The sequence below is a fragment of the Diabrotica virgifera genome, chromosome 4 (genome assembly GCF_917563875.1).
Source record: "Diabrotica virgifera virgifera chromosome 4, PGI_DIABVI_V3a".
NCBI lineage: Eukaryota > Metazoa > Arthropoda > Insecta > Coleoptera > Chrysomelidae > Diabrotica > Diabrotica virgifera.
In genome coordinates this window covers 251590290-251604227 of record NC_065446.1, presented here as the reverse complement: position 1 = coordinate 251604227, position 13938 = coordinate 251590290, and positions in this window count along the sequence as shown.

The following is a 13938-nucleotide window of genomic DNA, read 5'->3' as shown; positions in this document are numbered from 1 at the left end:
GTGTTATTATACCCTCAAATTGATATCAAAATCTTTCTCCGTTTATTTAGCATTATTGGTAATCAAAGTGTAGCAGAATTTTGTGGTTTTTACTACTGCTTTTCTTTTGCTCCTTTTTGTTCTCTTTTGCCATCTACTGTATTTTTCTTTTTCATAATATGTTGTCTATTAAAGAGAGTTTTGAATAAATACAAACTTACAATCTTGTTTTATTAAAAGTTAGTCAAACCTGTGAAGTTCTATCTTAACATTGATGTTATAATATACTTTGATTATTTTAAAAATCGACCTGTCCGAGCGTTTTGCTTATGTGCTAAAAATAAATAAGTTAATAAGGGGGTGGGGGAGTGTAACACTTATTCCAGTACACTGTATAAGTGAAATCATATGAAAATTCACACAGTGTAAAGTCCTTTAGGTTAAGGACAAAAAAGGGAAATTTAAAAAATTATTATTAATCAATTAATATCATACATTGGGCTATTGCATTCAGTAATTATTAATATAATAAAATACGTTCATAGTAGGAATGAACGAAACTGATTGTAAGAATGAATAGAATTGATTGTAAGAAAAACCCTATTTATTGTGGGAATGAACGGAATTAATTGTAACAATAAACGGAAATAATTGTAGAAATAATCGAAATACGTTAGGAGAAATAACACTATTATTGACACAACGAATAGTCTTCGTCGGTCAATTAACGACGTTGTTTCAATAAATAATGTTCGTTGACTCAGTGAACAGAGTTCTTAATATCAATAAATAGTGTTCGTTGACTCAGTGAACAGAGTTCGTAATACCAATAAAGTGATATTATGGTATACATAATGAATGTTCATCCATTCAATAATCGTAATACATTGGCTCAACGAACGAAAATAATGAATTGATGAACATCGTTTTGTTGTCCCAATAAAACCAAGAATTGGACAAATTTTAAGTATTGCGTTTGTTGTCTGAATTAACATTTTTATTGATATTACGTACCTTTTTCGTTGAGTGTATTGACATAAAATAGGCTCTGCTGTTTATTCTCCTAAAAATTAGGATCTTCTCTAAAAGTTACCAAGATACGATTGTGATTTTAATCAGAATTGATTACTGAAACATCGACTTCTGTGACAATTTCGAGGGAGGTTTCCATATAGGGTTAACAATTTTTCTACGCTGTCATGTATATAAATAGCGTAAAACTCGAATACTAATATTATTATTTTGTTTTCTATTCTTTCCTAAGCCGTATACTCCTTATTTTTTACATGCCAAAGTTGTGGTTGTACATATTTGGCCTTCTTAATTCCCTGAATAATGTTTTAGTTTTTTTCTTTTAATCTCATCTTTAATTTACAGTTAAACATTCTGTTCTATCGCTCGGTTGTTGTTTTTTGTCTTCTCGGCCTCTCGTACGATGCACTTTTCTCGGAACCAACGCATTATCTGCTAATTCATAGTCACAGGAGGCCCAACCAAACCAAACCAAACCGAAATCAACAAAAAATCAGACTGGGGTTGGTGACCAGCTGATGCTGAATTTCTCAGCAGATCGTTTCTCGGTATAAGAAAGCGGTGTCCTCGCCAAGGACCAATTAAAAGGCCGAATTTAATTTACAAGGAAAAACCACGAAAGCACAGAGACGCATCAGGAACATACAAAAAAATAATATATACAAATGAAAGATCGAAATTAAAATTAACAAAGTAGCAGAAACGTAAGTTTCTTAGAGTAGCAGAAAAATAATTTTTTTTTTAAATACTCCACAAATTCTAAAATAAATTCGTAAGAAAATTGATATGATTTCCAGATCGAGAGCTGTTATCGACTTGATTGAGAGTTGAAAGGAGAAATGTTATTACAATAAGAGTTGAGGTATTAAAATAAAGAAAGTTTTAGAAATGTAGAGAAAAGAACAATTTATTGGAAACATTTTTGAAAAACAAAATAGAACATATAGGTGAGGACACAGGTTGTAAAGCTTGTAAATCAACATGTATACAGTATGTAGATGTACAGTGATCAACAGTTTAGATCCTATAAAGATTATGATATTATTATGCTCAAATACCGATACATATCTACTCTTTAAACATACGAAATCACTAGGTGTATCATAGTAGCAATAACCAATTCTATCATATTATTTCTCTTATATATTTTAATTTACTATTTTTTTGAGTGTTACGTATACTAAGTAAAATTAATAGATAATTTTGACATACAATTCTAATATCGGTTTTTTTATTGAGGAAAGAAGAGTGTTTGCAAATTTGACACATTACAAAGACTTAATTTTTGAAGGAATTTTCTTCGTACATCAGATTTTAGTACAAGAAAAATATACTTTATGATTAGTAGTAATGACATGATGAGACCGAGCACGTGAGCATTATGATTTATTGATATCACTTTTTGAGAACTAAGACGACCTTTAAGGGAACAACAAGTTTGACCAATGTATTAACAACTATTGGAATTACCACATGATATGAAATAAATCACATTGATTTTATCATGAAGATCCATCATTGATTTTATTGAAAAGGCAGAAGAGATTTTATTTGGGCAAAAGTTCCATTTTTCACGATAGTCTTTTAATTTTTTCAGCAATTTGAACTAGTAAATTACTAAACAATTTAGTGCATTTGTTAGTATATTACGGAAACTGAAGAAAGAAAGAAAGCAAATTTAGGCAAGGATTTGGAAAATGTCCGCAAAACACAGTCGAGTGCTGGAAGAGTTTTGTGGTATAAATGGGAGAGGAAGTGTTAGGAAATTATGTGGTAAAGGGTCTTGGAGGGACGCCGGTGTTCAACATTCCTCCATGGAGAGTTTGGAGTAGTTCCAATGTCTCTTTCCAGCGTTTTGCACTTGCAGTAAGTTCAATGTGTCGCTAAGCCTTCGATAGCTAAGAGGAGAACTTTTAATGAACCGTAAGATGCTGTAATTCTGGCCTGTTGAATTGTTAATGTAAATAAAACACTTTCTATTTTGCTATGACTGTAATGAAGTTGAAAAGGGCAAGAAATAGAATTTTACATGTGAACAATTGAGTTAACAACTTATCCGTGAAAGACGCCACTACACATATATTTACACTTTGTACCGGCTTTTTGCTAATTGCGGTGTGAAGAATTCTCTTCGAAAAAGCGTAAATGAAAAGAGGTTTTTGCGTACGTTCTTAATGAGTGTTGATAGTTGACTGACTGTTGCACCCCGCTCTTTCATCCCGTTAACAAATATTTCCGTTGGGTGCTTTGGGTAAAATAGAGGGCGGAGATTAACATTCTTGGAAGCTTTCACTGCGTAATGGAATTATTTTATGGTTGTTACAGAGGCGGCGCGGAAATTTGTTGTTGGTGAAATAGAGTTTATTTTGGGTGGAGAATACAGTTCTCCAACATTCCCCCCGGCGTTAGAGCCTTGTGGTCTAACCTACTCTTCTTTACCTTGATTAGGGAGAACCGAAATTTTAGAGATTGCCCTTGTGAATTGACCATCGATGGTCTTCAACTTGACCACTCTGACTTTGCCATCTTGCCCGGGCATTGTATCAACTACCCGTGCTAAAGGCCATTTTAGAGGAGGTACATTATCCTCTATCAGAAGAACTAAGTCATTGACTTTTACGTTTTCCCTTGGTCGGGACCATTTTGGAGAATTTTGTAACCGGTTCAAGTAATCAACAGACCACTTTTTCCAGAAACTTTGTTGTATTTTTGCAATTTGCTGAAACATGGATAGTTTATTTTCCGGAATTTTTTGTAAGTTTTGCTCAGGATGCGGTGACAGGCTGGAGCCAATTATAAAATGCCCAGGACTGAGAAAGGTGTAATCTGAAGGGTCGCTGGACATGGAACAGATAGGCCTTGAATTCATCACAGCTTCAATTTGAACCATGACAGTGTAAAACTGTTCGAAAGTGAAAGAAGAACAGCCTATTAGCCTACGCATATGATATTTTGCGCTTTTTACTGAAGCTTCCCAGAGCCCAGCCCAATGAGGAGATCTAGGGGGGATAAACTTCCATGAGGTTTGATTTTCAGAAAGGTATTCCATAATGGTTTGAGAATTAGACTTATTTTGAAAAAATTTGTATAAGTCATAGAGTTGGTTTTTTGCACCAGAAAAACATGTGGCATTGTCACTGTAAATGACGGTTGGGTTACCACGTCGGGAAATGAATCTCTTAAGTGTTAATAGAAAGGAAGAAGTTGTTAGATCAGACACAACCTCAATGTGCACAGCTTTGGTCACCATGCACACGAAAATGGCTATGTATGCCTTGATTTTTGGCGCTTTTCGGAGTGAAGAAGATTTTAACAGAAAGGGTCCACCATAATCTACACCCACTTTTTGAAAGGGTCTTGTTGTAATGGACAACCTATCTTCAGGTAAATTACCCATAAGCTGTTGTGCAGGAGCACACGAAAATCGGAAACATATGGTGCAGTTGCGAATGATTCGTTTTGCTTCCTTTAGACCATTGAGAGCCCAGAATTTCAAACGAAGATTTGAGAGAACTGTTTGCGCACCAGCATGTCCCAATCTGAGATGTTCATTTTTGATGATAAGATTGACGATAGGATTATTGGATGGGAGCAGTATCGGATGTTTTTGCAAATAGTCTATGTCGGGACAGTTCGTAAGTCTGCCTCCAACTCTGAGAAAATTAGCAGAATCTAAAAATGGTTTTAGTGACATGAAGTTTTTATTCGAAATAAATTTGTTATTTTTAAGCGCCGAAATTTCTTTTGAAAATGCATCACCCTGTATTTTCTTGATGATGAAATCCATTGCATAATTTAACTCCGCAACAGAAAGAGGTTCAGAAATTTTTTGTTTTTTACAATTAGAAATAAAACGAAATACGTACGCTACTGTACGTTTTAAGCGTGAAATATTTGAGAAACGTGAGAAAATTTTTATCCAGAAATTTTCCACATTAGAATTTACCACGAGGCTTATTTTTCTTTCCTCGGGTAGGTTTTCGAGAACTTTGTCATTTACTAGATTGGAAACATTGAAATTTTTATCTCGCAAGCATTTGGGACCTTGCCACCAGAAGTCGCTATTGAGAATTTCAGAACCAGACATTCCTCGAGAAAGAAGGTCTGCGGCATTTTGCGCAGACTTTATGTGAAGCCATGTAAAGTTTTGAGTCAACTCTTGGACAAGAGCTACCCGGTGAGCCACGAAAACCGACCACCGACTTGGATGACTTTTACACCACGACAGAGCTACTTGAGAGTCTGACCAGAGGCTGACTGAATGAAATTTTATAGATTGATTTTCAAAGATAGAAATTATTTTTGCAACAAGTTTTGAAAGAAGAACCATTGCGCACAGCTCAAGCCTAGGAAGTGTTACCGTCTTTAACGGAGTTATCCTTGATTTGGAAGAAACTAATGCACAAGAGATGGTCTCATCCGAATAGAAAGTTCTTAGGTATACGCATGCGCCATAAGCTGCCATGCTGCTGTCTGCAAATCCATGAAGCTCAACCTTCAGAATTATTTTTTCAGAAAAATAGAAACGAGGAATTTTTAATTGTTTTAATTGTGACAAGTCCTGTAGAAAGTTGTTCCAATCGTTTAGAATAGTTTTGTCCGAAATTTCTGTGTCCCAGTGAATTTTTTGCAGATAGAGTTTCTGCATAAGCATTTTGCCTTTAACAATGAACGGATTGATGAGTCCCAGAGGGTCGAAACATTGCGCTAACGCAGATAGGATTTTTCTTTTTGTTATTGGTGGGCAGAAATTATTTTCGGGGACGGAAATTGTTATTTGGTCTTCCGCAGGGTCCCATTTTAGGCCTAGAACCTTACTGGAAGTGGAATCGAAATTTAGGTCATATTCCTGAGTAGTATTTTTTGAATGTTCTGGGTTGATTTGTTGTAGGAATATGGATGAATTTGAATGGAATTTATGTAAAGTAAACCCATGGCGGTTTAGAACAGAATTTAATTGCTGAAGTATTTCGAGCAATTCTTGAATATTATTTGACCCACATAAACCATCATCTACGTAGAATTGGTTTTCGAGAAAATGCGAGGCCAATGGGAATTGAACTTTATTTTTATTTGAAATTTCTTGCAAGACTCTCGTCGCAAGAAACGGGGCGCTATTCGTCCCGTATGTGATAGTATTTAATTGAATACATTTTATAGAATCGTGGGTATCGTCCCTCCACAGAATATTTTGTAGAAAGCGTTGATCTTTGTTGATCCACGTCTGTCGAAACATTTTTTGAATGTCACAGGTAAATATGAATTTGTATTGCCTGAAACGAACCAGAATGTCGAATAAATCGGGTTGAACCTGATACCCTTTTAATGAAATGTCGTTCAGACTTTTTCCTGTAGAGCTTTTACAACTAGCGTCCATGACGACACGCAAAGTTGTACTTTTATTTTGTTCGTTGATGACACATAAATGTGGAATAAAATATTTTTTGTCCGAATTTTCATTTACGAACGAAAGAGGTACATATTCAGCATGCCCTAAAGAAATATATGTGTCAATGAAATTTTTGTACTCGAAAAATAATTTTTTATCTTTTTGGAATTTATTTTCGAGTGAAAGAAAACGCCGTTTGGCTATAGAAAATGAATCACCCAGTAATTGGTGTTCTTGTGCTCTTTTTAATGGAATATCTACTTCAAAGCGTCCATTTTCAAGGATCTTTGTTGTAGTTTGAAATATTTGTTCGGCCAGCTCGTCAGCTTCCGACAGAATAGGTTTTTGAGAAAGTTCTTCCATGTTCCAGAATTTCGTGAGCAGCTCGTCCGTGCTACACGTAGAAAGTAGAGCAACATCTCCAGAAGCATTGTTTGCTACTGTAGGTGCCGTCAAGTGAGGAGCAATCACGCCGGCTATTAGGTACCCCAGATGAGAAGCCTGCAAAACTGGAAGCCTAGGGCCCAGAGGAATTATGTCAGGAAGAATTAAGTCGTAGTACAAATCAGCCCCAACCAAGATGTCTACCTGACTAGGTTTGTGATAGGAATCGTCGGCGAGAAAAACGTCCCTTGGAATTGGTAATTTTTTTGTAAGAATGCGGAACTGTGGAAGATTGCAAGTAATATTTTTTAAGATGGCACATGAAATTTTGAAAGACTTTTTATTATAGTTAGAATGCATTTTTATGTTGACCATCTTTTTTGAAACCGAATTACTTTGGCCTATGCCAGAAATGTTTAGAGATATGTCATATGGCTTGTAGCCCAGCCTATCAGCGAGACACTGGGTACACAAGCTATTTTGACTTCCCGTATCGAGTAACAATCGGGCCGTTAAAGGTTTCCCGTTTTTGTCGAAAATGGTTACTTTTGCCGTAGCTAGAAGTATGTTTAAATTTTTTACGGACAAAGCAGAAAAGGAATTTGTAAAAGGTTCTTGCCCTTGAAACGAAGGACCTTGAAAGTTTGAATTTGACGAATGTTCGCGTTCGTAATTGTTTGAATTTGTAGAAGTGGACGGACTTTCATTTTTATGGGTCGTAGAAAAAGTATTATGTTTACCCGAATTATTATTTGGTGCCAGAATGTGCAAATTTGTATTATGGCGCCTTTTACAAACGGTACATACATGTTTTGATAAACAATCTTTAGAATTATGCCTACCTAGGCAATTTACGCAGAGACCTTTTGAATTCACGAATTTTACAACATGAAAACATCATGCTGAATGTTTTTGAAAAAGTGACATTTGTAAATTTTATGACCTTGCTTTTTGCAGAAAATGCAATAAAAATCAGAAACTAAATTATTTGACGTATTATTTTTATCTGAATCCTCTGATGTGTTATTACTGGATGCATGATGTGAAACTTTTACGTTTTTGGCTTGCCTAGGATTTGTATTTTCCAGGCTTTCCAGAACAATGCACCTTTTTTCAAGAAATTTAAGAAGAACATCCAATTTTGGTACATCTGAATGATTTCGCTCAGTTTCAAAAAGTCTCCTTGTTGAAAAATCTAATTTGCTTTCTAGCAGGAAAACTAAAATTATATCAATGAGCTCTGTACTTGAAAATTGCAAATTTTTTAGCAATGTCATATTTTTTGTTACGGTAGTTAGAAAATTTCTGAGGGCTTGCGGTGAGCTGTTTCTCAGTGTAGGAATGTCTATAATTTCTGTTAAGTAAGAATTTATGATTGTGACCTTATTCTGATAACGGTTCTTTAGAATATCTAAAGCAATCGAAAAATTTTCATTTGTGACTTTCAAAGAATCCACCAACTTAAGAGAATCACCCTGTAGGTAACTTTTCAAATAAAGAAACCTTTGGATGTCAGAAAGGGACTGATTTTGTATTATCAGTGTGTCGAAGAGCTCAAAAAAACTTTCGAAGTCCCCTATTTGCCCGGAATATTTGCATATGCTTATTTCCGGGAGCTTTACGGCCACTTGCTTAGCGGCAGCGACGCTCCCTGTATTGGTAATATCCAATGCTCTAATCGAACTTTGTATTTTTGACAGAACCGCAAAATAATTTTCTTCAAATATGGCACGATCACATTTTTGAGAATCGTCCAGGAATTCAATTTCATCCTGTACGTTATTGTAATCAGAGAACAGGTCTTGTAATCGACCTTCTCTTGTTTTGAATGAGAAAACATCTTTTTCCGAGTCATGGTTTGCTCCTAGCCACGTTTGAATTCTATTAACAGAATCTAGAATGGAATGCTTTTTGTTTAATAATTTACTTAAACCTTTTTTGCTCATTGTAATAACTTTAATTTGTTTATTTTTGAATGAAATTATTATTTATTTTTGAATTTTAACAAGCATGCAATATTAAACCAAAAATTCAACCCTGAATAGTTCTTTAAATAATGTTTAACTTTATTAGAGTAACATTTCGCAAGAGATCTTTGAAAATTAACTTTTTGAATTTACATATATAGAAAAGTTTATTTTGTACGTCACCCCTGGGCTCTTGGTACTTGAATGTGGGCTGCTTTTCCTGGAATCAGCTAGTCCTTGAACACCACTTCTTGAAGTAAACTATTATCACTGTTTTTGTTCACAGAATGTTTATTTGTCCGTAGAATAAATAACGCAATCACTTTGTCTCTTGGAATTATTGTCTATTCGACGAGAATATCCGAAAAACGCGACACTTATAATGTCTTTTAGAAAGAGTTGGCATTAGCCAGAAATGTTTTTTAACAAAATAATAGAATTAGATAGAAACTTGAACTGAGTGTTTTTTGGCCAGAAAAGTTCGGTCGATGGATCAAATGTGGCTCTAAGGGCCAAATTCGGCTCTTAGAAATAAAATCCGGTCTCGGAGGAACAAAATGGAGGGACGCCGGTGTTCAACATTCCTCCATGGAGAGTTTGGAGTAGTTCCAATGTCTCTTTCCAGCGTTTTGCACTTGCAGTAAGTTCAATGTGTCGCTAAGCCTTCGATAGCTAAGAGGAGAACTTTTAATGAACCGTAAGATGCTGTAATTCTGGCCTGTTGAATTGTTAATGTAAATAAAACACTTTCTATTTTGCTATGACTGTAATGAAGTTGAAAAGGGCAAGAAATAGAATTTTACATGTGAACAATTGAGTTATCAACTTATCCGTGAAAGACGCCACTACACATATATTTACACTTTGTACCGGCTTTTTGCTAATTGCGGCGTGAAGAATTCTCTTCGAAAAAGCGTAAATGAAAAGAGGTTTTTGCGTACGTTCTTAATGAGTGTTGATAGTTGACTGACTGTTGCACCCCGCTCTTTCATCCCGTTAACAAATATTTCCGTTGGGTGCTTTGGGTAAAAGAGAGGGCGGAGATTAACATTCTTGGAAGCTTTCACTGCGTAATGGAATTATTTTATGGTTGTTACAGTGGCGGGCCGGAAATTTGTTGTTGGTGAAATAGAGTTTATTTTGGGTGGAGAATACAGTTCTCCAACAGGTCTCATAGGAACAAAAAGACTTGGTGGTGGAATGATGAAGTACAATAGAAGGTTAGTGAGAAAGAGACTAGAAAGAGATGTGTGAGGTCTAAAACAGAGGAAGAATAGGATACATACAAGGTAGCAAAAAAGCAAGGAAGCAAAGCGAGCTGTAGCTTCTGCTCGCCTGTAAAGCTGAATGAAGAATTGGAATCACCCAAGGCAGTGAAAAGGTTATACACCATTGCTAAAGCAAGAGATAATTCCTCAAAGGACTTGATTTACGTGCGGCAAATTAAGAGTGCGGATGGAAGAGTGTTAAGATCCGATGTTGAAATAAAGCAAAGATGGTATAAATACGTTAGAAATTTGCCAAATGAAGAACATTAAAGGAAATACAGTGATTTCGGGGCACCAACTACAGGAAGGGGTTGATGTATTGTGGAAAATGATGAGAGGGATATATGAAGAAGAACGGATGCTCAACACATGGAGGGATAACGTGATGGTATCACTGCATAAAGATAAATGGGATATTCAGGACTCTAAATGCATAAGTGTTACAAAATTAATATCATACACAAAGAAAATTTGGGAGAGAAATGTAAAACTGGGTAAATCTAGAAGGAATAAGATCAGCAACAGCGTGATTAGAGAAAGAGCCAGAGTGACTACAATCTTAAAAAAATTCAACAACAAAGACTGCAATAGTTTGGTTACATCATACGTAGAAATGAGAAATAAGTGAGACGAATGATAGACCTGTTAGAAGCTGAGGTAAAGAGATGTAAAGAAAAACCGGGGAAAAGATGGGAGAGCTATGTAGCAGGGGACCTGAGAGAGAAAGGTTTAAAGGACAAATACACGATGGATGTGAATGAGTGGCGAAGACGAGAAAGGAGCAGCGACCCCTGAAAAGGGAAAAGCTGAAAAAGAAGAAGTTAGTAGCATGATACTATAAATAAAGAGATATGTAGTATTTTCCCGTAGCGCAAATAGCCCATTCGGGATACCATTTGATCTTGCATTAGGAGCTGCCCCAAATTTTATTTTTTTAATCTTTAGGGGGGTTCAATAGTAATATAGATTTAAAATCTCGACTGAATTTGACCGTTGCGTTAGCCGCCATCTTGATTTTAAACGAGAACCGTTTTTGCTCAATATCTCCGCCATTTTCAACTTTTCGACAAAAAATATAGAAACTGAAATTGTTGAAAATGCGATTTTCTATAATTTCGTTAATTATAATTTTTTTCGTGCGGTCCATATTTTCCGAGTTATGGACAAAAAAACAGTGACAGTTAAAGCATAATTATTGATTTATTGAACTATCTAGTTTATTATTACTTTTACAACAAATTTTAATCTATACAAAAATGAAGAGAATTAAATTTTGTACAATTTTGATCTCTTTCATTTTTTTGGTAAAATTAATATTTAAGGTAGTACGTATGCGGTAAAGGCGCGAGCTTAAGACCTGATTGATTTTAAAGCAATTGTTTTTGTTCAATATCTTCCCCATTTTCAACTTTTCGACAAAAAGTATAAGGACTGAAATTGTTGCAATTACGATTTACTACAATTTTTCAAGAGAACCAGTGGCGGGTCTAAGAGGGGGGAATGGGAAAATTCCCCCCAACGGGGTCCAAAATTAAAAAAAAATTGTTAAAATATTAAAATATGTTAGCTGACATGAAACTTAATTATCGACAGACAAATTCAACTAATAAAACCCGCTAGTCGCTAGTTAATAAAATTAAGTGAACTTAATGCGTATAAGTTATTTTTTATGTCTTTTATGTACTTAGTTTGGTTGGTGTTTTATTGGAAGTTTCAAAAATTGTATAAAATATAATTCTCTTTATTTTTGTTTATGTACAATTATGTCGTAAAGTTGATAATAAATGAGACAATTCAATAATTATGCTTCCCCTCCGCTTCCACTATTTTCCTCCTTAACTCGGAAAATATTGATGGCATAAAAAAATTGTGGAAAACAAATTGTAGGAAATTACGTTTCCAACAATTTTAGTTCCTACCGATTTTGTCGAAAAGTTGAAAATGGCGGAGATATTAAGCAACAACGGTTCTCCTTTTAAATCAATATGGCGGCTAATGCAACCGCGGAATTCAGTCGAGATTTTAAATTTACACTACTATTGATCTCCTCTAAAGGATAGAATTATAAAATTTGGGGCAGCTCGGAAAAAAGATTCAATTCAGTAATTATGCTACCCCCCACCACTTTTAACTATTTTCCCACTTAACTCGGAAAATATCAACCGCATGAAAAAAATTGTTAAAAAAAATTGTAGAAATTCATATTTTTAACAATTTAAGTTGAAAATGGCGTAGATATTGAACAAAAACAATTGCTACAAAATCGATCAGGTCTTACGCTCGCGCCGTTATCGCACACATACTACCTTAAATATTAACTTAAGCAAAAAAATGAAAGAAATTAAAATTATGTAGAATTCAATTATCTCTCTTTTTGTATAGTAACATTTTTGTCGTAAAACTAACAATAAACGAGATAATTCAATAATTATGCTCTATTTAAATATAACTGTCACTATTTTCCGCTATAACTCGGAAAATATCGATGGCACGAAAAAATTGTAAAAATAGAAATGATAGAAAATTACATTTTCAACAATTTTGGTTTTTATACTTTTTGTTGAAAAGTTGAAAATGGCGGAGATATTGAGCAAAAACGGTTCTCGTTTAAAATCAAGATGGCGGCTAACGCAATCGCGGAATTCAGTCGAGATTTTAAATTTACACTACTATTGACCCCCCTAAAGATTAAAAAAATAAAATTTGGGCAGCTCCTAATGCAAGGTTAGGCCTGTTATTCGTCTAAAGTCTAACCCGTCTAACCCGGAAGTTGAATTTGAATTCTTGTTAATGTTAAATGGGATTTGTATGCATTATGTGATAAAATTATTCAATTAGCAAAATAATATTAAACTTCAATGTATAAAAAAAATTAGTGTCGAGATTCCAGTCAAAATAACTGTCAAAGATAAAATATAAAATACAACCGCGGACAATTCAAAGTAATCGGACATTACGAATGAATACGAACCATTACGAACTTGCCGGTCTCCAGTTACGTCACGACTTCCGGATGTGCAATATATTATCTTGTTATTTATAGTATCATGGTTAGTAGGTATATTAGGAAAGTAAGGGAAGGAAGAGTGATTAGGATTTGACAAAGACAAAGAACTGCCGTTAGCTATTAAGACGAATCAAAATTAATTATTTAAGATTACAAACATTGAGAGATCTTTTGATAATAGAAATAAGATAAGAATTCTTACGAAAATTAGAAAAATAATTTTGAAAATATTCTTTAATTTGATATTTTATAACAGCAGAACTAAAAAGTGGCAGTTCTGAAAGTGCAATCCAAAAAACTCTTCATTAGCCGTTAATGCATCAGGCGATATTTCTAGCTTATTCGCTAACTGTCCTTCGCATACGAAATAAACGTTTCGGAAAAAATCCCGTCGTCTCGGGTTGTATCCTTTAAAGAGACTTTCCCGTAATTCCCTGGGATATAATATTTCTTCTGTACCATTCATTGCCAAATGTTTGTTTATTTTATGAGAGTTTGTGGTAGCGGTATTTTGACTCCAAAATGTTGCTAGTAATGGCATGTTAAGACAAGGCATGTAAATATTCTGACTTATTGATACCACTTATAGGAGAACTAAGACAACCTTTAAGAGAATGACAAACTTTGCCAACGTAATAACAACCATTGCAATTACCACATAGTAATAAACCACATTTATTTTATTTTAAAGAACACAGAGGAGTTTTGGTTTTATTAAATTATTAAACAATTTAGTGTATTTGTTTGTATATCAAGTAAATTGTTAATACGGAGATAAAGACGGTGCGAAAAAGAAAGCAAGTAGTAGATCACAAAGTAAAGTGCAAGTTAAAGGATAAGGATTTGACAAAAGTTTTTAAGAATAGAATACTGGAAGAATTTTGTGGTATGAGCGGGAGAGGAAGTGCTATG